Genomic DNA, 22,515 nt, shown 5'->3' on the forward strand with positions numbered 1-22,515 from the left:
GCTGTGTGGTTAATAAAAACATGTTCTTACTCAATATCAAGCCACAGTTATTGCTTTTATTTTAAATCGTATAATTTCAGACTTTTGTTGCCGTCTGTGAGGAAAATAAATGGGGCTCAGAGCCTCAGAATACGGAAATCTGTATTTTAAAATGTTTTTTTCCTTCTAATTCGTTATTCTTTTCAAAATAACACACTGTTATTTACTCACCAATAACACACAATTATCCTTGCTTTTATTTATTGGTTTAATTCCATAATCTCGGGCTTTTTTGGCGTCCGTCAGGAACTGAATTTCAAAATAAAAATAACCGGAAACAGACCTAGGCCTATAAGGGACATTTCGAGCATCATTGCGATTGTCAACATGTCTGAGTTTAGGATGGCCAAAGACACTACACTACCCATAATCCCCAGCTATCGTTTAGGACTACAGTCCCCGTAAGGTTACGCAGAGCGTCAAACAGCTGTGTGAAATGGAACGAAACCACGCCAGACTATCCAAAACTGGAATCGAACGCCCCCCCAGAACTACACATGCTGGCTATTGTGTTTCGCAAAATGTTCTATGGGACGTCTCTACTGAACGTTTTCGTTTTTCCCACAATTAGAAGTTGACAGTATTAAACACATTGGTGTTATCAAATGTAAAACATATAATTAATAAATGGGTGAAAATCGCTTGTGTCCATAATGCGCAGAATTAATATATACCCACATGACAGCTCATTGTTACTTTGTAATTCTACTCCACGACAATTCAGAGGTTAACCTGGTATTTTCACTCCACTGAATTTATTTGAGTTACTTTGCAGATTCTGATTAATTATGTGAAATATAAACAACCCTTAAATCAGACTTTAGTTACACGTGACCCGAGTAAAATGCAGGTAAGGTGATTGTCAAGTGCCAACAATCAGGAGAGATATTTGATAGTTGGTGCTTGAGAAGACTAAACATGTATCTGCAATTGACATGAATGGAAACGAGTAATAAAGTATATTCATTACTCGTTATTCTCTACTAATAGTTAATTAAAGACTGTATATTATGGCTATTTTGCACATCCCTTTCAAGATTTTCAAAGGTTTATTGACATATCATATACACAACTACGGTGTAGTTATGCAATGAATGAAACACTTGGGTTACAGGTTCCTCAACAGTGCATTACAAGACATCTATCAATATGTGTGTACCTCCACCATTAAACATATTCATATTCTGCACATTTCTTATTCTATCTACATACATAAGAGTATAATTCATATGTATAATATCAGTTAAAATAAGTGCTTCAACATAGTTAACATTGCAGGAAAGCAATATATTAGACGTTAAGTACTTTGTCAGGCTTAATATTTATCTGTAGATAGATACCCCCAAATACCTTAATCTGTTATTTAATGTTTAAATAAAGGTTAATTCGTTTTTCTGTTTTGCACCTCCTCCTATTAATATCTTTATACATCCTGCACTAAACTGTTTTATTGTAGAGATCACTTATAGTATCTTCTTGATTTTTTATATTCTATATTTTTATCACAGACCTTCTACTTTCCCCCTATGAAAGTATGTACTCTTCATATTTTTATTCAAATATTCAAATAATATTTGATGAAAAAAATATTAAGAGTACATTATTGTTTTATGTGTTATATTATAACACGTAAAAACAATAATTCAATAACGTGCTTTAACCACTAGCCGGTGCACACAAGGTACACACAGCCATAATAACTTTGTATTATTAGTGTAGGACACGTTTTATTCATGCTTTCACATAATTTTACAGCATATTGCTATACTATTTCAGACTCAGTATTTACATTCTTACATTCAAAGAAAATCAGTAATATCTTTAAAAACTACAGTCCTTTTATATCAGCTGTGCACCGTTATGGTGTAAATATAACCTATCTGTGAATTAGATCAAATGTAAAAGTCAGCCGAATTAGTGTTGATACTGCAAGGAGACGTATTGTGTGAAGAGAAATTGAAGATGTTGTTTAATTGTTGAATATATCTATGATCCATGTCAAGTATTCAGTTTCGGCGGCATTTTCTCAGTTTTTCCAAAGGTCTTCTCATCAGGGCTCTATAAATAAAGAACTACGGCAGATCTGCAATATACAATGCAGCCGAACCGTGTAATACAATGCCGTTATGTGATGACTTTCAAAGAGAAAAGCAAGAACACTCGGAATTAAGTATTATTTTATTCTTTTAAAATGTTTTCCGGATTTCATATCATATAAACACCAAATCCCAGCATGCATTGCGGCTAAAACATCCAATAAGCGAGCTTAAAACCATAGCTGAGGATCTTGGGTAATCGCTCGAAATGCCTACGTCTGTTTCCGGTTATTTTTATTTTGAAATTCCATTCCTGACGGACGCCAAAGAAGCCCGAGATTATGGAATTAAACCAATAAATAAAAGCAAGGATAATTGAGTGTTATTGGTGAGTAAATAACAGTGTGTTATTTTGAAAAGAGGCTCTGAGCCCCATTTATTTTCCTCACAGACGGCAACAAAAGTCCGAAATTATACGATTTCAAATAAAAGCAATAACTGTGGCTTGATATTGAGTAATAACATGTTTTTATGAACCACACAGCTTCCGGTCTTCCTCGACCCGACCGGAGAAAAAGACGTGCTGCAGGCAGTAGAAATGCATTGCTTTTAAAATCGTGCTGTGCAACACGAAAAAAAGGGGCAAATCGTGTTGGTGAACACGAATCAATAGATTAAAAATTGTGTTAGTGAACACGAAATGCCGTGAGACTGGGTTGGTGTGTGTGTGTGTGTGTGTGTGTGTGTGTGTGTGTGTGTGTGTGTGTGTGTGTGTGTGTGTGTGTGTGTGTGTGTGTGTGTGTGTGTGTGTGTGTGTGTGTGTGTGTGTGTGTGTGTGTGTGTGTGTGTGTGTGTGTGTGTGTCTCACTGTCTCGCCAAGCCCACGCAGCAACCAGGAAACCACACCAGTAAGCCAGCTCACACTGTCCGCTCCTCGCAGCAGCGAGCCTCACTACGTCCCGCCAACACGGCACCCAGACCCCACGCAGCATTCTCATCTGTTTGTCATTAATGGTGTCATTTTCTGGTTGCTAACAAACGCCATTGTAACACATAATCACTGATGTTCCTGTCACAGTTTGCTTTCTCACTCACCTATTTTCTGCATTAACTTTCCTTAGTCACCTGGTAGTCACACCCTGTCTCTCTCTCTCACTCTGTTGCACCCATCAGCTCCATTAGTATTTAGGCCCACTTCACTTTCACCTCAGTGCCAGATCGTACTTTGCAGCATGCCAGTCTTTCCCGCATTACCCTTCAGATTGCTCTCCCGGTTTCGACCCTGTCTGTCCCTGACCAGCCTGCCTCGCCTGCTCCCTGACCCGTGCTGTACCTGCGACTCCCGTCCTGCTTTCTCCTGGAACCCTCGCCTGTCCCCGACCAGCCCTTTGCCTACTATCTGCCGTTTTGTCTCCTACCAGCCTATTGCCATCAATAAAGCTGATTACCGACTATCCCTGGTTTCCCGTGTTCTGCACTTTGGTCCTCAGCTCAGTCCCTTATGAACCTGGTTCCGGATGTTACTGGGGTTCCGGCAGAATATTTGGACTTTAAGGAGGTTTTTAGCAAGGCTAAGGCGACATCTCTCCCACCTCATCGGCCCTATGACTGCGCCATTGAGCTACATCCAGGAGCAGTTCCACCCAAGGCCCGGTTGTACTCGCTTTCGGCACCAGAGAGGAAGTCCATGGAGACTTACATCAATGACTCTCTGGCTGCAGGAATTATTCGTCCTTCCACATCACCCGCAGGAGCAGGTTTTTTTTTTGTGGCGAAGAAGGACAAGACCCTGAGACCCTGCATTGACTATCAGGGCCTGAACGACGTCACGGTGAAGAATCGTTATCCCTTGCCACTCATCTCGTCAGCATTCGAGTTACTACAGGGGGCTACAATCTTCACTAAGCTGGATCTACGAAACGCGTATCACCTGGTACGAATCCGTGAGGGGGACGAATGGAAGACCGCCTTCAACACCTCTTCAGGACATTACGAGTACCTGGTGATGCCATTTGGACTTACCAATGCCCCTGCAGTTTTCCAAGCATTGGTGAACGACGTACTCCGGGACATGTTGGATCGTTATGTTTTTGTTTATCTGGATGACATTTTGATCTTTTCAAGGAACCTCAAGGAACACGTCCATCATGTCCAGACGGTCCTCCAGAGACTTCTGGAGAACTCGCTGTTCGTCAAGACGGAGAAGTGCGAGTTTCACACTTCCTCGGTCGCCTTTCTCGGCTACATCGTGGGTCAAGGAAGTGTGGAGATGGATCCTTCTAAGGTTTCTGCGGTTACTTCGTGGCGGGTCCCTGATTCCCGGAAGGAGCTGCAGCGTTTCCTGGGATTCGCCAACTTTTACAGACGGTTCATCCGTGGCTACAGCACCGTGGCCGCCCCGCTCACCGCCCTGACCTCGTCCAAGGTGACGTTCCGATGGTCCCCTGCAGCCGAGGAGGCTTTTCAGGACCTCAAGGGCCGGTTTACATCGGCTCCTATCCTGCAGGTACCAGATCCTGCTGGTCAGTTGGTGGTGGAGGTGGATGCTTCTGACGTTGGGGTGGGGGCCATCCTGTCGCAACGTTCTGGGGAGAACCAGAGGCTCCATCCCTGTGCTTTCTTTTCGAGGAGATTGAGTCCGGCGGAGAGGAACTATGACGTGGGGAATCGGGAGCTTCTAGCAGTCAAGTTGGCGTTGGAGGAGTGGCGACACTGGCTTGAGGGGACAGAACAACCATTTCAGGTTTGGACCGACCATAAGAACCTGGAATACATCAGGTCGGCCCAAAGACTGAATCCCCGACAAGCCAGGTGGTCGTTATTTTTTACCCGGTTTAATTTTAACGTTACGCAACGTTAAGGCCGACGCTTTGTCCCGGTAGTTCGAGAGGGGGGGAGACAACTGGGGTATTCCGGACACTATTCTCCCTGCTCCTCGGGTGATCGGCGTCCTCACTTGGGAGATTGAGGAGAGGGTTAAGACCGCTTTGGTGGACCAACCCGGTCCGAGTTCTTGTCCTCTCAACCGTTTGTTTGTGCCTCAGGTTTTGAGGGCTGAGGTGCTTCAGTGGGCTCACAGATCCAGACTTTCCTGCCACCCTGGAATTCAACGTACCAAGGGGAGGGTTCTAGAACGGTTCTGGTGGGCCACGCTGGAGGCTGACACTCGGGAGTTTGTGAACGCCTGTCCTGTGTGCAATCGGCACAAACCATCTCATCAAGCGCCAGCGGGACTCCTTCATCCATTACCGGTCCCACGTCGCCCTTGGTCACATATTTCATTGGACTTTGTGACTGGTCTACCACCGTCCCACGGACATACTGCCATCTTGACGGTGGTAGATCGGTTTAGTAAGATGGCTCATTTCGTACCCCTGCCTAAGATCCCGTCAGCTAAGGAGACGGCAGAACTGATTCTTATCCACGTTTTTCGCATTCACGGACTGGCGACTGATGTGGTTTCTGACCGGGGGCCCCAGTTCACCTCTGTGTTTTGGAGGGAGTTTTGTGAACTGATCGGGGCGACGGTCAGTCTCACCTCCGGGTTCCACCCACAGGCCAATGGCCAGACCGAACGGAAGAATCAGGAGATGGAGACCACTCTCCGCTGCATGGCTTCCGATCATCCCACAACCTGGTCAAAACAACTCCTGTGGGTGGAGTATGCCCACAACACCCTCATCAGTTCCGCTACTGGTCTTTCCCCTTTTCAGTGTGCATACGGTTTTCAACCCCCGTTGTTCTCTGCATTGGAGAAGGAGGTTACCTGCCCGTCTGTCCAGGCTTTCATCAGACGTTGTCGGAGGACTTGGAGGCAGGCTCGAACAACTCTGCTTCAGTCTGCTAACCGGTACGCCACATCAGCGAACCGCCGACGCACCAAGGCACCTGTGTACCAGGTAGGCCAGAGTGTGTGGCTTTCCACTCAGAACATTCCCCTTCGGGTGGAGTCTAAAAAGTTAGCACCCAGGTTTATTGGACCCTTCGAGATTGTCAAGGTCATTAACCCCGCAACAGTTCGACTGAGTTTGCCCCGGAACATGAAGATCCATCCCACCTTCCACGTTTCCAGGATTAAACCTGTCCGGGAGAGTCCTATGATTCCCGCCGCCCCTCCACCACCACCCCCTAGGATGATCGATGGGGGCCCTACCTACACCCTTCGTCGTCTACTCCGTTCCCGTCACAGAGGAAGAGGGGTTCAATATTTGGTGGACTGGGAGGGCTATGGTCCCGAGGAAAGGCAGTGGATTCCTGCTCGCCATATCCTCAACCCTCAACTCATCCGAGACTTCCACCTGCGTTACCCGGAGCAGCCTTCTAGGACCCACGCTCAACCAGGCGTTAAGCCAGGGGGCATTCGTCCGCTACAGACCAGAGGCTTCGTCGAGGGGGAGGGGGAAGCGTCATCAGTCGAGGAGGACGAGGATTTCCAGGAGGGAGAAACCGAGAGAGCATTCTCAGATGAGTATTAGCCTTTCCCCATACCTCCACCTTCCACCCTTTGTCTGTAGGGTTTTTGTCTATTCTTCTTAGATATATATATATATATATAGTTTTTCTTTTCTTTTTTTCTCTTTTTCTCCTAGAAATGTTCTTAGACGTCAGGAGCCGTCCATTAAGGGGGGGGTTCTGTCACAGTTTGCTTTCTCACTCACCTATTTTCTGCATTAACTTTCCTTAGTCACCTGGTAGTCACACCCTGTCTCTCTCTCACTCTGTTGCACCCATCAGCTCCATTAGTATTTAGGCCCACTTCACTTTCACCTCAGTGCCAGATCGTACTTTGCAGCATGCCAGTCTTTCCCGCATTACCCTTCAGATTGCTCTCCCGGTTTCGACCCTGTCTGTCCCTGACCAGCCTGCCTCGCCTGCTCCCTGACCCGTGCTGTACCTGCGACTCCCGTCCTGCTTTCTCCTGGAACCCTCGCCTGTCCCCGACCAGCCCTTTGCCTACTATCTGCCGTTTTGTCTCCTACCAGCCTATTGCCATCAATAAAGCTGATTACCGACTATCCCTGGTTTCCTGTGTTCTGCACTTTGGTCCTCAGCTCGTTTGTGACAGTTCCGCTGTAACGGTGGTGGACTCATCAGAACAGAGTGGGCCAGCTGACCAATCAGACCAAGCCGTTTAGGACAGAGAGTGAATACACATACTATACAGAGACGCTGCATGAGAAACCAATGTGACCAGTGTGTGTGTGTGTGTGTGTGTGTGTGTGTGTGTGTGTGTGTGTGTGTGTGTGTGTGTGTGTGTGTGTGTGTGTGTGTGTGTGTGTGTGTGTGTGTGTGTGTGTGTGTGTGTGTGTGTGTGTGTGTGTGTGTGTGTGTGTGTGTGTGTGTGTACTAAACAATAATTGTGTTCTCCGTCACACTTTCACTGATCCACACGTGACAAACATACGGGTTCTCTCTCTATCTCTTTCTCACACACAGAAACACACACACATCCATATCAATCAAGCTATTCCATAAATCCGAGGAACAGAGAGGAGATAGGCAGTCCTGCTCTCATGTTGGCTGCTGCCAAGGTTGAGCGAGCATATTGCCTCGTAATGGAAAAAGAATGGAGGAGCAGACACTGCACATTGTCTGAAACTCTATCAAATGATTTCTCTGTCTCTCCCTGCACAGCAACACAGTGTCTGATAATGGCCGGCTTGTGTGTCTGGTGTACCTGTATGTGTGTGGTTGTGTGTGTGTGTGTGCGTGCGTGCGTGCGTGCGTGCGTGCGTGCGTGCGTACGTACGTGCGTGCGTGTGTGAGAGCTGTGCCTCATTTGGGATGCCTGAATGTGTTTTATGTATGTTTGTGCGTGCCTGTGGTCTCACAGTTGTCACACAGTGATCACAGCAGCTGTTGATCACCGATAAAGAAATGTTTTGCCAAACACAAGCCCAGCATAAGCACACTCACATGCCTGTAAAGCATCCATCTTCTCACAGCTGCACTCACACCTCTTTGCTAGAGCCAATATTAATATATTAATATATATATATATTAATCTGCCAGAGAGAAAGAAATTATCCATATACATTACAACATTTCACTGAAAATTTATTTCTCATCATATAAAAATCTGTCTAACTGGGTTTATGTCTAAATATCAATTTCAATAACACTTTGTGGTCCAGAGAGTAGTAGATTTCATATATTGAAGAACTCAATGGGATTTACGGAGCATCTTAAAAGGTATTTGTTGTCTATGTATCTATTAGGCTATGTACCAAAGAAAGGTTTGATGAAAAGTGTGAATTATTTGCAGTGCCTTGGTGGAGATATTCACTCCTGATGGATGCTAGGCATATTTGAAAAATCCTACAGACTGCTCCTCAGAAACAGCTGGAGGTTAAGTGTTTTTCCCAAGGGCAGGCTGGTTGGGCAGGAAAGATTAGTCTTCATGGAAGACCAAGAGCACTGATACAGCTTCTTATATCGAGACAGGTGTAACCGCATTTAAATATGGATGCCAAAAATGGATAAGTATAATGTCACAGACTAGCTCAATATCTATCTATTATGAGAACAATAATCTAGTTGTATTTCATAGAGAACTGACCAAATTATAGAGCAGACCATCAGGAAAGTACCATTGGCAAAGTATGTTTCCAAGCTCCTTGGCAGAAATAGTGGTAATATAAGTATATTTTTATTAATTTGATAATCCTGTTAAGTTAATTTATGTATATAAAAAAAAGTACAGTATGACAAGGGGAGAATTCAAAAGGATAGTTCTAATCTAAATGTATATGTTCTAATTATTCTTTCTTTACTTAATTTAACATCCACAGATGGATATTTGATAAGATTTCACATTATCGGAGTTCAATATCATCAGTAATTACGGTTAAAAAGTCAAATTACAGGACTGATTGTCAATGTGTCAACAACGTTTGATGCAATATTCCATTAATACATTTTCTGAACCAGCTGATTTGGTCATGGGGGTAGCAGGCATCCCAGCACACAGTGTGAGAGTGAAACATACTCTTCATAGGTCACAGTCAATAAGCCATCATTTTAAAGTATACCAATCAATTTCAATAGGTCCGGTTTTACTCTTGACTTGCTAACAGACAGTCAATTTTAACATCCTGAGCATGGCTTATTCTCCATAACAGTGTGCTTCCTTTCCAAATGTATCAACTCATCTTTGTGGAAATGGAGTATCAATATGAACAGCCCACAATTTCAATCATTCTTTATTATTTATTAATGTCATCTATTTTCATCTTGCATACTTTGACATACTTTTTTCAGATATCTCTTTCCTTTTTAACTATATCAGAATTGTGTCAGTGCCAGCTCTTCTTTTACAAACTTCCATTTCCTTTTAAATAGCCTGGCCCTATATGTTGGACATCTTCTCATCTATCATATTATTTGTAATCAATTTCATATTTATTATGCAAAACATTTAATTGAAAATTGCCTAGAGAGACAAATCTATCTGCAATTTTTCAGATACATTTATTACCGCCTTCATAATGTTGTATATGCGGGGGATTGAAAGTGCCTCAGTATATAACAACCCAGTCTCCCGGCATTTTGTGTTATAGTCACGACATTTAATCTATTGATTTGTGTTCACCAACACGATTTTCCCCTTTTTTTTCGTATCACACAGAACGATTATTGTTTTTATTTTAAATCGTATAATGTCGGACTTTTTTTGTCGATGTGAGGATAAGAAATGGGGCCCAGAGCCTCAGGATACTGAAATCTGTATTTTTTTTAAATCTTTCCTTCAAATTTGTTATTCTTTTCTAAATAACACACTGTTATTTACTCACCAATAACACACAATTATCCTTGTTTTTATTTATTGGTTTAATTCCATCATCTCGGGTTTTTTTGGCGTCCGTCAGGAACTGAATTTCCAAATAAAAATAACCGGAAACAGACGTACACGTAGCATCCTTGCGATACACAGCCACAGAACTGATTACCCAAGATCCTCAGCTATGGTTTAAGCTCGCTGATTGGATGTTTTAGCCGCAATGCATGTAGGGATATGGTGTTCATGCCATATCAAATCCGAAAAACTTTTTTTTTTGCTGTGTTTTTGCTTTCCTCTTTGAAAGTCATCACATAACGGCATTGTAATACACGGTTCGGCTGCATTACATATTACAGATCTGCCGTAGTTCTTTATTTATAGAGCCCTGTTGAGAAGACCTTTGGAGAAACTGAAGAAATGCCACCGAAACTGAATACTTGACGTGGATCATAAATATATCAACAATTAAACAACATCTTCAATTTCTCTTCACACAATACGTCTCCTTGCAGTATCAACACTAATTCGGCTGACTTTTACATTTGATCTAATTCGTAGATAGGTTATATTTACACCCTGTATTTGTACATACTGTACAGTACATGATTCCACATGTATCAAGATGCCATCTCTTTAAAACTGTTTTAATTATTTCATTTAGCAGCTAGTTTACTTGGAACCTACTTATCTCAGAAAGAGAGTGTGAGAGAGAAGCTTGAGATGGTTTCACTGTGAAAACTTGTCAATAATTGTTTTAAGTATAACACTCCATCTAACTGTTGGCATACCTTTGTCGTTGACATTTAGTACCCATTGAGCACGTTTTATCAGCTTCTGACAGGTGCTAGGTTATTAGTATCCTCTCATCTCAGTCACATTCACACGCTCGTCTGCTTCTCTGTGTGTGTGTGTGTGTGTGTGTGTGTGTGTGTGCGTGCGTGCGTGCGTGCGTGCATTGGTAGCGGTGTCATAAAGATCTTGAGTTGTTGGTGTCAGTGTCACAGTATAAGTGTGCCAGGTGTGTGTGAGTGTGCCAGGCCTAGCGAGATACAACACATTAAGCTGATTCTGTCATCGCCTTCCTCAACTCTCTTCCTCTGCCAACAAACAATGTCCACCTGTGCCAGTCACCATCACTCATGTCTGTCCCTTCATCTCAGCGCAGAGGGGTAGACCAAGGGAAGCACAAAAAGAGAGAGAGAACAAAAACTCTATGTGCTCCGAAACACACACACACACACACGGCATGACATTTCATTAGGGAAGACTTTACATTCTAACAAGTCAATACTACTGCACGTGTCTGGTTTTGTCCTACATGTGTTGTGTCAATCCTATCAAATTACAGCTTTATTCAAGCAGCCATTGCTCTAGAAATACACAAAAGAAAGAGAAAGCATAATACATCCCCAGTTTATGTACAGATCCAAAATCAGTTTTTACAATATTGTTGCATGTCTGTTTTCTTGTATTTAGTTTGTGGTCAATGCAATACGCACATAAATCAAACAAAGGTATATCATCCATAAGGAAAGCAACAACAGGAAGTATGAGTCAGAAATAGAAACACTTAAATGTCTTCTTCTTTCACAGGGTTTTCCCCATTTACATGTTTTATTTCAGCATGCGCTAAGGTGCACAGTTTTGATAACATTACTGAAGCCGTGTGCACGAGGTTTCTTGGTCGGTGGAGTGTAAATCATACAGGAGATAATAACATCACTGTAATCATTATGAGTCTCAGTCCACTGAGAAATGATGAGCCGTCATGTTGAATGCAAGTGAAATTAGGCTGAAAAGAAATTGGGGGAATAAAATAAGTGTGCAGCTGTCCAAATAATTACACATCACACATCTTTTTGAAATCACATCAGAGAATCCTTTTTTTGTGTGCAATTGCATAAACTAATATTCTAAGGCAGAGAAAATTGCTTGCTCGTTTTGTTCTTGTTTATCCTTCATGGTTTATTTGACTAATCCACGACTAGCCTGCCAGATATCCTGGTACTGTAGACTTCTCAACAGCTTTATAGCTTCCCTGCGGACGGTTTGAAATAACTCTCATATGGGTAAAATATCACACACACTTCTGTTTTATATTCGTCATGGCTATTTAGGTTTGAGGGAAATGGCTTCCAATACTGTACTCGGAATCTGTGCACTAAACTATCGCTTCCCTTTTTAGAATAACACTGGAAGGCAATGTAGATAAAATACAGTTTTCTTTCACACGATGATATAAAAAGTGTTGCTCATTAGAAGTTTTGGCTCTTGTTTATGGTTGTTTGGCTTCATCTTTTTCAAGGTTGCCAAAGGACTTAGTAAAACTTGACTTACCTCTCTTTGATTCACACTCTCCTTGCAGTTAGGTGTCGGTCTTTTCTCCATGAAAAGCTCAGGTTGCGCCAGCCTCTCCCCCTAGAGGCGGGTCTGACTGGAGAAGTGAATGGCGGTGAAGGGGAGACACTGAAAGGACAAGAAAGGTTAATTGGTTTTGTTGACCATCTGTCTGCGGAGGAGAAGGTGTGTGGAGACAGCACACCTCAGGTTGAATAGTAAAGACTAGGATTTACAGGCACTGATTGGCAGTGACCACTGTGGTCACCTGTCCTATCAATAGCGCAAGTTCATCTCTCCGATTCATTCATTCTTCCCTTTTATTGTCTCTGTCCTTCCTTTGTATGCCCTTCTACTTCTTTTTTATGCTGGCTACTTTCTTCAACCATCTATTTCTTTAGCCCTTTGTGTATATAACACAGGGTGACTGGCTAACAAAGTATCTCTCCCTCTTTCTCTCCATCCCCATCTCTTTCTCTGTGCCCTGTGCTCTCGCACGGTGAATGAGTCTTATATATCCAGCTGAGAGAAAAAGAGAAGTAGCTGAGTGATGCATTCAGCCAGTCTTAAGGCACAGCCGGGCAGATTCCCCCAGGGGCGGAGATGTACCTGCGAACAACTGGGAACCTCTTTTTGCTGCACTGCTAAGCCCAAAAGTGGGTATTTTTCTATCAAATAAGAGTTCCCACTCAGAGACCGAGGGATCCAGAGAGAAAATAGATCCAGACAACACCTACTGTAACTGCCTTTGACTCGTTTATGTGCGAGCTGGGACATAAAGAAGTCACTTCTGCTTGATAAACTCTGGTTATTTCTGTCAGGCAAGTTGATATAACATACCTTAAGGGCAGCAGACTCAAGGTCATAAATACAAAGTGAATCACAGAGCTGCAGCTTTTAGCAATTGAATTATAGCTGGGAATGAAAACCTGTTTGTTGTTATCCTGATAAAACTGTATTGCCTGCTCAAAGCTGCTCATGATGACCTTGACAGTTTGAGGTTTTAACGTAGAGTCTGCTGTGCACCAAATATCATGAACAGGGTCACCTAACTTGTCTTTTAATGGTGTTCCCTTCCTTGTTGTACATGTCAGTGTAATGATGAGTAACAATGTATACATATTTGTCATTTAAGTCATGTTTAACTTTTACTGTAGAAAACAAGCAACATTTATTTGAAGAAAATATATAAAAGTATTTAATTTATTGACAACCTTTGATACATTTGGAGACATTGCTATTTACTTTGAGGAAAATAAATCCTGTTATCAGATATGTTGTGGTGGAGTAGCCAATAAATGATGTTGGACACTTTATCTGCATCTTTGTTGAAAACACTAATCAATAATGCATTACGCAATTCAGACACTTTAGAAAACACCACAGGGAAGAGACTGCAGTGGTAAACTGTCAAGGGTGACATACACTTTTAATATCGCACATTTTCTGAATTAGACAATGCTGCTGTTGTTAATGTCTGCACAAACTGCACCGTTTAATTTTCTGCAATTATCTGGCCTTGTGCTGCTCTGCCAGTGCGGAGTACAATCAAAAGGTACATTTTAACATAATTAACAATGTTTGAACAAAGGTTTGTTATTCTTGTTTTCATATGAATGTGTAAAAAAGAAAAGAAACTTCAGGAGTGGTAATTTCCCTCTTGGCCTAGTTTAATTTCAAATGTAACATTTAGAAAAACATAAATGTAAATTAACTGCTGACTAATTTAATAACCGATGCACCAAATATGATTTCTGCAATGAACTCATCTAAAGTAGGTTAATGAGTTAAATAAACTATTGAGATGTGAATATACTTCATCCTACATCTTCTGTCTTATTATAGTCCGGAAATGTACAGAAAATGCTGTTAAAACACTCCTTTTTTTGGCTGATTTTCTTCAATTATGATGTTGATTGCAGCCATGTACACTTTTAAAAAATGGAATCCCAGGCGTAGATGTATATCGACCTAGTGACATATAGGATAATCCCAAAGGATAAACAGGGATGTCATGTAAGCACTCATTTTAAAGTTTTAAAGCTGTTCATTATGAGCTGCATTTATGTATAAAATATTCACCTTTCTAATTAACTCCTATCAGGGTCAATGAGTCAGAGCAATGTATTTAATGAACAACAGCCTGAAGGCAAAACATAAAGAAGAGTGATACATTATAAAACTGCCTGACAAATGCAATCAATATACACTTGTCATTTAGAGGGCATCAAGATTGCCTTTTTAGCACTGGGTAATCAGAAAATGACAGTCAAATGAGTAAAAGACAGAAATAATAGTAGAGAAGAGGATGAAGATAGTTAATTTAGTTTCTGTTGCTGTGTCAAACTTTCCATTCTAGCACGAACAAATATTTATATTTTCAGAGAGACGGATAAATGTTGCTCCTTATTTCTGGCAAATGACTGTAGATTTGAGTGAAATTACAATCGTGGCTAGCTGATATTGGCAGGTATAATTATCTGGCTTGTACTTGACTAATAAACCTAAATCACACTTAAGATAAAAACAGCAGTATCTGAAGAAGAAACACTTTCTGAAATCCCAGCCATCTCAACAGAAATAGCTCTGACTTTTCCAACGTCAGCTGCTTTTATACTTGCCAAAGTTGGCTTTTGAAGTAGATGTAACTATGCATGTAATTTTCTAGCATAATATGACATTATTCTATTAAAAGAGATATGAGAATAATTTAGCATTTACAGGCTGGAAAGCTGTCAAACTTGAAAACTCTTACAACTCCACCCACACAGTTTGTATTCCCTTTTGACAACTGACAAGGCATTTCTTCTTATGTCGGACATTTTCTTTTTGCAGATGAAAAGGAAATCTTGGCAGCACGTATGATTACGTTTTAATAAGCCCACCTAAATATCAGATAGAGCAATGAGCATTTGTTTTAAATGCCACATCCAACACTGGCCACTGACTCTGGGGATTTAAACATTTAAATAAATAAATAATAGTACCATATGCTGCCATTCAGCCAGATGCATGATTTAGATGAATGTGCATATTAAACAGTAGCTTAATGAAGTGTCTTTATATATTCTCCAAGAGATGCAGCACTAGAGTAAAATGAAGAACTTTCCTTTTATTACAGTAAATTATTCATTCACTTCCTCCATTTCTCTTCTTCGAGAATCAAATGAGCTTTCAGTTCATTAAGACAATAACAAGTCTGTGTGTTGTGTCTGGGTCAGAGTCACCCCAGGGATCATGCCGACTGAAGATTGTTTATTGTGTTTTTTTGTATTGCTATTGACTTGTTTACATCTGGCTTTGCAGTGATGACTCATTAGAGTTGATGCCGCTGTCAGTAGCTCTGTTGAACAAATGTCATCCTACTGTCAATAGAAGTGTTTTCTTATTTCTGTAATAAGATGTGTTTTTGTGCATCCTTAGGTTTTTCGACATCAGTATTCAGTCTGTCGGCATCTTGATTTGGCTCGAGAGAGATTAAATAACAGATTAAAAACCTTCGCCGCATGATTAATAATCTTCTACCTTCTCTCTAAAAGGCAGATTGGTGCAGCAAAATGACCGATCAAAAACAACGCCGATCTCCTCTCTGGATAATGTTTGGTTAAAGTTTTAGCAACTAACGCCACTGCATTAAGGTAAGGAAAATATTTTGTATACTTTTGAAAGAAAAAAGGTTAACTGCAGGTAGGACACAGGGACCAAAACAGACACATTTAGTGAATACAACTTTTACTGCCCTGCCTGTTATTGAAGCAAATGTTTTTCTCACCCTTACGTCTAGGATTTTTGCTTTGGTATTTAAAAAAATACCAAAGCAAAATCACACTTCCTCTTCCTTTGCTGGCAGAGGACAGTGAGAAGTTGCCATCTCTGAACCTTATCACAGGTCATCTCAAGTGTGAGGAAAACAACCAATGCTGCCATGTTTTTGATCTCATCATTGCTGCACTTTCTCTAGCTCTCACGGAGAAAACCACTGTAAATGCATGACCTCCCTTCAGGAAGCATGTTGAACTACCCAAGCAGCATCCAGCCGTAACCCAGAGCAATCCAATTTTGACACATAAAATGAAAACATGAAACAGGTCTGTAATTTCATCAAGTGCTACGATGCGTGGGGCTCCTTCCACAGACATGGATTAAGACTAATCCTCGACCAGAGCATCGCTTTAAACAGAGATCTCCACTCCAAGGAACTAGGATTAATCCACATGTGACATCATGCTTTTCATCACACGTAGAAAGCTACAAATATTGTTTAGAGATTAGCCTCTGTGGTAGGTTAATATCTGACTGGTACTTAAACTATGGATATGGACAGGAACGGCTACATTCTCTGGTCTTCACAAACCAAGCCGTTCACACACACAAGGTCATATTAAAGAGTAAAAGGCTCCTTGTTGTAGTAAGCTGAAGTGATGCATAGATGTGAATCTCCTTGGTTGCTTTCTACGTTAGATATTTCACTTTGAACATCGTAATGTATGAGAGTGTGTTTGAGAGAGTTTAGACTATGGCTTGGGAGAGCATGTGTTTATCCTTGAAACTAACTTGGTAAAATATAAGAAACAACAAAAGACGGTGCTGAGGAAATGGATTTAACTTGCAGGGTTTGTACTGTCACACCAAGTTTGTATTTAAAGTATTCAGGTCATTCCTTTCGTTGTACTGTATTTTTTCTCTTTGCAGCAAGATTTGGATTTGTAACATTGAGTGAAACATCAAAAAGGGAATGTGACTTTTTATATTTCAAATGAAAGTGTTTGCTTCTGGGTCTATATTCAAGATCGAAAGCCTTTAAAAAAGGAAAAGTACCACTGAGTATGTGTTCCGAATGTTATTTTAACATGGAAAACCTGGATATTCATATCTCTTTATACATGTTCAGGTTCCTGATTGTCTTCAGTAAACTCAACATTTGAGTATGAATTAATGATGAAAAAGTTCTTGCAAACAGGATGATCAAAAAACTGCTAATAGTGTTAACATATTCTCTTAAAACCAGGATAAAGGCGTTCTGAAACATGTAAAATGTTTCAGTAATATTAAAAGACATTCATACATGAAGAAAGCATAAATACAACTTCCTCACAATATATAAAAAACATAAACTGATGAAGAATGCAGTCATAGAGTAGATTATAACTCCATATTTTCCCATCCGTGTGAAGCTCAGTTTCCCTCATATTAGGGTTTTGCTGGAGAAAACGACACATAAAAAAAAATGAGCACTTTGCTCCTCAAGAGCTCGGTGGTTAACTACATCTGTCAGAAACATAAAACTATGGGGAAGTTGAGAGCTTGAAGTTGGACTAACATGGAAACGGAGGAATGTATTTCAGCTGATGAAAGGGAATGCCTTAATACCTGATGGTGCTAACTCTCTTTGCAGCCCTCCATAAGAGGATGATCTCCAGTGAATTGTAAGCGCTAACTTTACTAGAACTGTGGGATTGGCAGCAATCAAGTGTGTGTGTCTGTGTGTAAGTGAGAAGGAGTAAAAGGAAGATTTGAAGCGCTTGTGGCTGCCTATATAAGAGCATCCACCACGTAATTCACATGTCACTGAAATTGTCAAGCATTTTCAGATTTAGTTCCAAAAAAAAAATCTCTATGAAAATGAGCATGAGTGGTGCAATAAAACTCCAACGCGTAAAACCTGTCAAACAACATTGCAGTTACAAGCTATATAAATAAGACCACAAGCAATTGAACATTTTAAAAAGGTTATATACATTTCAAAGATATGTTCATTAACATACTGTTATTAAATAGTAAACCCTTAAGGTGGGATATTTGCAAGTTCCCAAAAAGTTCCCACAAGTAATCATAAACCAAGCTTGACCTAACCACCTAACCACACATTACTTAAAGGGTTAGTGTGTAGTATTAAGTAGAGATGTCCCGATCTGATCTTTTGAAAATCACGTGATCGGAGCCGATCACGTGATTTTCAAAAGATCAGAATCGGGAGAAAAAAATCGGGGATCGGAATCTTTTTTTATTTTTTATTTATAAAATATTTTTATTATTTCATTTAATGTTACAAAACAAAAATGACCATGTTCAGGTCTTAATGTCATCCTGAGGCCTTAGTTTTGGTTTAAAATTACACAACATCCTGTATGTGTTGCTTCTTTTGGGCTTGTTTTCATAGACCATGGTTGCTTATTTCTCTCAAATCTGGCAACACAGTGGACGCAGTGTCTAATAGTAGCAGTAAGCTAACGAGAGGCTACGTTCAGCTGGTGACTCGGGAGTCGGGACAGAGAAAATGTCAGGAGTTTGGAAGTATTATAAAATTTAAAGCGAAGGCAGTGTAACAGCCAGATGCAATGTTTGCAAGGCGGAGGTTCCGCGTGGTGGAAAGAACAGAGCTACGTTCAACACGACCAATCTAATACGCCACCTGAGAAACAAACACCAACAACAACACGACGAGTACACAGCGGCCACTCAGGTAACGGCACTGAAACAACCGACACTTTCAGAGACTTTTAAAGGGAAAGAGAAACTGCCCCAGAACAGTGAAAAGGCCAAAAAAATAACAGCCAAGATAGCTGAATTCATCGCGTTGGATGACCAGCCGTTATCTGTTACCTTTTTTTTCTCTTAATGCATTGCATAAAGATCGGATCGGGAAAAATCGGTATCGGCAGATTGTCAAAATCAAATGATCGGAATCGGATCGGGAGCAAGAAAAGGTGATCGGGACATCCCTGGTATTAAGGGTTAATTAAACCGCTGCTTGTGTGTCAGGGGCGGGAGATTCATGTGATTGGTTGTTGGTCGAGTTTCAGACACGCCCGCCGGCAAGCTTCAACGCACGCTGCTGTGTGGACGGGCCGTGACAGTGAGGTAAGGTACTGAAAGACACTTTTTTTTCAACAGCAGTTACAGTACAAGACTGATACTTACAGTATGGGTGCATCCACTGATAATAATGAATGAAAGTCCACACTGTGGCTCAGCCCTTTTTCTCCTCATACAGTTGACATCTGATCTTGGGAGCCACGATATATTTGATCATCAATTCATTTACACCAATTTATTCATGTACAAAACGGACGCTGTGAGTTCATGACAGAAACCTGCAGCTGTAAAAGCATCTATAAAATTACCATTATTAGATTTCTACCCCTTTCAAGCGGTATCAATATTAGTCTCAATACCATTGATATAGAAATTGAAACCCCTCTGTAATAAATGCCAGATGAGCTCTTAAGAATTCTTAACTCGATCCCTCCTTGTTATCACTCCACCTCGAGTTGAAAACGAGGTGATAGGTTTTTCAGCGGGTTGTCAGAAAGATGACGAAAAGGGACTAAAACAGGAAAACTGTAAATTAGTCACCTCATTAAAACAAAACAGAAAAAATAATAACTTTCTCATTATTTCCTCCTCACCCAAGTAACATGTTTTTTTCTTAATCAGCCAAGGTTTTTGTTGGTTTGTGATTGTCGGGGGGATTCTCTGCTGGTATGGGCAATTACTTAGTTGGCATTCAATAAGGAAGTGAAGCAATAAAGTGGCTTTGTGTTAATCCAAGATTATTTGGAATTTGGAAGATGTAAAATACTCACTCGAGATTCATCACCAAATAAATAAAACTCATGAGAGGATGTGCAGTTCTGTCTCTATGTGGATGTTGCATGGATTGCTCAGGAAGTATTGATCATTACTTGCTATAGTCATACAGTTTAAGAAGCTTTTTTCTATATAAAATGTAATTAAAAGACATAAACATAATAATAATGCTATCCCTGACAGACAAATTCATAATTGAAATCCAAAAGGGTTATCTGGGTCAAATAAAATGAGCGAAAAAGGAAGGAAAGGATTAGAAAGACTATAAGAAAAATAAAATAAACTGCATAACACACTCTCTCCGACAGCGTTTGGTGATTTATTCTGTTCCCTCAACTCTCCCAACCAAACACATCACACTCAACAGAGATGTGATCATCATCACATAATTGTTTTTAAATCAAGAGGAAGAGCCTTCTGCCCGGCGGGGGTCAGGATCAATCATGGGAATCAATGACAAAACACCGAGATAATGTCTCCTAAATCACATTTCTCAGCCAGGAGAAGGAGCCGACCTCCGTAAACCCGGGACAGTGAAGGGTGTTTTCTCTGTCACTCGCCTTAATTGGTTTAAGTGTGATTTACTGAAGGCGATATTTATTGCATTCTCACAATATAATTCTATATATGAGCAAAGGAAAGTGTGTTATGGTGGATGAAACATTTCTGTCACCATAGAAGAGAGCAATGAAACTGCATGGAATAAAAACATGGAGTTTAAGTCAGAGTTCACGCAGCGCATGTACTTCCTGTGCCGCAGTGTTATGACAGCTAATTACAGTCATCCACCAAAGGAAAAGTTCTGTTTTTGTTCACAGGATGGTTAGGAGCTAGCCAACGTTTATAGAAAGCAGAAGGATCATAAAACATATATATAATCCAAGACTGTATCGTATGAAACATGGCTGGTTTCGCACATGCAGGAAAACTATTAAAGGGCTAAACTGAAATGCAACATCAATGGCAGGTTGGTGTCAATGCCACAGAAAGAGGATTTTGTTTTACTGATAAAAATGATACTAAAACTCAAAAGGGAAAATAAAGAAAGCCTAAGCAAAATGAACAATTGAAAAATCTCTCAGTACGCTTTCCTTCTACCAAAGACTAGTTTTCCAACTGTTTTAGCTGTAGCTTAACTGGAATATAATCTCATATAATCATAGGCTGAGCTAAACAGGTCAAGCATTAAAAAAAGACTTAAAAAGGGAAAATACTGCAAAAAGCAATTGCAGGCCCTGCCTGCCTGTAGCTTTGCCGATATCTGTGTTGATGGGTAATAGATTAAGAGTGGTGAATCAGCTTAGGAAGCGCTCAAAAGTTTGTGTGAGTTTATCAAATTTAGAAGTGATTCCATGTCAGCCACAGCTTGTTACAAAAAACCTGACTGATAGTGTGTTCAACAAACTTAAACTAGCTTTATTAAATGTCAGGTCTTTGGCAGGTAAAACATTTTTAATCAATGATTTTATCACTGAGCACAATCTCGATTTTATGTTTTTATCGGAAACATGGATTGAACAAAATAACAGTGCAGCTGTTCTTATCGAATCAACCCCTCCCAACTTTAGTTTTATGAGTCAGGAAAGAATGCATAAGAGAGGAGGTGGAGTTTCTATTTTGTACAATGATTCCCTTCAATGCAGGAAGACATCTTATGGGAACTTTGTTTCTTTTGAATATGTGGCCCTTCAGCTGAAATGCTCCTCTCGAGCTCTGTTCCTAAATATCTATAGACCACCCAAATACTGTGCAAGCTTTTTTGATGACTTTACTGAACTGCTGTCTATAGTGTGTATTGACTTTGACCGTCTAGTCATTGTTGGTGATTTTAACATCCATGTTGACAACCCCCAGGACAGAGGGGCAAAATAACTGTTTTGTGTTCTTGATAGCTATGGACTGACTCAGCATGTGACGGAGCCCACGCACAATAAGGGGCACACTCTGGACTTAATTATCTCAAAGGGTCTGAATATCTCTGAGGTTGTGGTGACTGATGTTGCACTCTCTGATCATTCCTGTGTTTTCTTTGAGAGCTTCATTTCTGTTCACAAAAATGTTCAAAAAGAGGTAACCACAAAGCGATATTTAACTGAAAACACTAGTGAAATGTTTACTCAGAATTTTTCTTCCACACTTGCCCCTGCTAACATATCAGTAAATGAGCTAGTAGATCATTTTAATTCAAAAATTAAAAATGTTATTGCTCCATTGCTCCAACTAGGGTAAAGGAAGTGTCTGGCAAGAAAATATCTCCATGGAGAAAGGCCATGACCGTGAGAACAGAGATAAAAGAGTGTTGAAAAGCTGAACGCAGGTGGCGAAAAACAAATCTCCAGGTGCACTTTGAAATCTATAAAGAGAGACTTGGCCTTTATAATTTGGAATTGAAATTTGCCCGACAGTCTTTCTTCTCTGATATCATTGCCAAAAACAAAAACAACGCACGTGCCTTGTTCGCTACCGTCGATAGACTAACTAACCCCCCAGTGTCAGTAGCCTCTGAATTTCTATCCACCAGGGCGTGCAATGATTTTGCCTCCTTCTTCACTGACAAAATTCAGAAAATCAGACAAGCAGTCAGTGCCTCTGCATCAGGAACAGCAAATGTTTTGTCTCTGTGTCCACCTAATATCAATGCAGACATCATGACACAATTCCATCAGATTAATGATAAAAACCTAGAGGACATTATACAACTTCTGAAATCCTCCTCTTGCTGCCTTGATATTA

Source organism: Pseudochaenichthys georgianus, chromosome 14 (genome assembly GCF_902827115.2).
Source record: "Pseudochaenichthys georgianus chromosome 14, fPseGeo1.2, whole genome shotgun sequence".
In the NCBI taxonomy this organism is placed as follows: Eukaryota; Metazoa; Chordata; class Actinopteri; order Perciformes; family Channichthyidae; genus Pseudochaenichthys; species Pseudochaenichthys georgianus.